We start from the raw sequence: 2969 nt of genomic DNA, 5'->3' as shown, positions 1-2969 counted from the left end.
ATATTTTTTTAAATAAATTAAATTAAAATTAACCCCCAGTTTAGATGTTTTTTTTTTTATTCGACTACAGATTATTCGCGTGAAAATTAATTTTCATTACTTTTATAAGTATAGAAAAATTCTTCGTACATATAATATTTTAATTATTGTAATCTTAAAAGCTTGGAAAAAACCGAAGAATTTTAATTTTTCCGTGGATTTTCTTGGTTTCTTTCCCAAGGTAAAATTCATGGGAAACATTCACCTAATAACCAAGAAAATTTACAGAAAAATAGGAAAAAAATAGTTTTCTCTGAGCTTTTAAAACTGTAACTTTAATATATCTAAAAAGTATTGTATGCAATGGTTGTTTAATTACAAAAAATTGTAAATAGAAATATTATAATTAATTATAATGAATAAATACTAAATAATAACGAGCCAACGGTTAAAATTCATTACAAGAGAATTTAAATAATAAGAAATCTCTCTGATATGAGTTTAATTGACTTCAATCTATCCACAAAAGTGAATTACGTAATATAATAATTATAAATATAATAATTAAAAAATTTGTTTTGGCTGCATATATATATATATATATATTTTTTTTTTTTTTATATTTGTTTATAAGCAGTGTACACTTAGATAACTTAAAATTATCTATAGGTAAAAATAAATAAATTATATGTAAAATATCTTAGATAAGACATAAAAGTGTTTTAATTTTAATTGATCTAGATAATAGATAATAGATAAAATTATATAATTTTATCTAGATACTTATTAGATAATATTGAAACAATATGTTCATATTTTTATTTTTTAATCTTTATTTTTTGAAAACAAAAGTTCTTCAAATAACTTAATTTGACAAAAAATAGTCTCCTTTGGATTATTTGAATCAACACGAATTTGAATCAAATAGAAGTGAATATAAAAAAATAGGAGAAATATATAAAATATTATACTATCTACATATAAAACAAAAAAATGCCTTGTAAAGATTTTGGAATTTCTGGTTTTGCAGCAATTTTTCTATTGCACTATTATTAATCTAGCTATGCGATCTAGGCTCTAGGCTGCTTTCCGATATACTGCTAGTACTAAAAACCTATAGTTCAGTTGTGTTCATTATCGATTTTTAGTAGATTTTCAATTTACAGTAATGCAAACCTGTTCTTGTCACTTTGAAAAATTCTCTTATTAGGATAAATGGTAACTTGGAGGTAAAGGCTAAGAATAATAATTCTCATTCTCGTTATTTCACATGTTCACATTATGGTAGATAATTTGAAAAAGGTAACGCTTTTTTTTTATTCAAGATAAAAATATGTACATTATAATAATCTAGATAAAGATAAGATGAAGTTATTTAATTCTTATCTAGATGATTATTTAGATAATCATTTATTATAATAATATATATAAATGTTTATATATAGATTTTGTATATAGATAACGGCAACCACCGTTCATAAGAAACGACGTAATTATAGATGATTTTCATTTTCTTTATAAAATCACAATATTGTATTATTATGTACTGTACGTGCATAATTCCAAAAACTTATTTGTTATATATAGAGAGCCTTGCGTAAAAATTTTTAGAAGAATGCATATTTTTCAGTACTTTATATTAAACAATTCCCTTAAAATCATCCTACATTTCCTATTAGCATTACAAATATATACATATACGCGCTAATAGAAAATCAAATACAAAATATAAATTGTTAATTTTTAAAGCAGGGCATTTATAACAGAGTGCAGACACTTCATGTAAAATGAAGATATTATTTATTATTTATCGCTCGAAAAACTATACATCTTAATAAAATAATGAATACGAAAATTTAATATATCTCTAGATGCATGTGTAAATCCGGCGAAATGACTTCGGTGAGAATTTCTTAGAAAGAAATGGACAGAATCATAATCCTGAGGAAGTAAAAAGAATCACAACGCGCTTGAATATTTTTTTTATACAATCTTGATAACTACATTATCACGAATGCCTTTTGTTTTCATACAAGGTTTACAAATACTAACAACATCACAAAGTGGAAAGCACGAAGGCGCTAATGTGTTTGTCGCATTTAATCGTAATAGCACTTGTAAATGCTTTTTATATAGATGCTTTTTTTTACAGACAAATGTGGCTTATGATCTGCTTTTATTTAGTAGAAATTGCCTACAATGTGCCCCATTTTGAATATCAATTCAAACAATTAAACAAAAAACGTATTTGTTTAAAGTTTAAAAGTTTTTTTAATTTCTATTATTTTATGTTCTCATTGAAAGTAGATAACTCCTGTCTGAAACTTTTCTTTTTCATAAAGTACGTTATTCTTGAGATATCTTAGGTGGGCATTTAAAATATATTCTATATAGATATACATACAATGCATATAGAAATTTTCCAAAATCGCCAAATGTTCTCTCGATAACAAACTTTTTTTAGTGTATTTGAAAACGTGTTCCAATTAACAAGAATGTCGACAATATTCCAGTTGCAGATCGATTGAAAAAGACTCGCAAATTCCGAGAAGAGAGAAGCACGTAAATGATAAAATTGCACTCCTTTTAAATTTTGGTTGAAGTTTATTTTTAAAAAGATTTAATTTTTGAAATTTAGTATTGCAAAAATTTCAAGGACTTGAAAATTGCAATAAATAATGACATTTTCTTTCTCGGTATTTTCGTGAAGAAAAACAAACACGATTCCAAATTGAAAAAATCCGTTGAAAAGATAAAGTAATTTTGAGATATTCTACACGTGTCACTAACAAGAAAAGATCCCCAACTCGGAAATTTAGCAAGTTATGAAACTATATGACATATGGGATATCCTAAAATGTAAAGAAACAATTTTTTTGTGCTACCTGAATTCAAGAAGTAAAAAAGAAGAGATAAAATCAACCGAAAAAAAATGAAAATTAATCTATTTTTTTATTTTTATTTTATTATCCAGCAATAATAAAAAGAGA

Source organism: Solenopsis invicta, chromosome 8 (assembly GCF_016802725.1).
Source record: "Solenopsis invicta isolate M01_SB chromosome 8, UNIL_Sinv_3.0, whole genome shotgun sequence".
Taxonomy (NCBI): domain Eukaryota; kingdom Metazoa; phylum Arthropoda; class Insecta; order Hymenoptera; family Formicidae; genus Solenopsis; species Solenopsis invicta.
Note: the sequence above shows the minus strand (reverse complement) of the source record.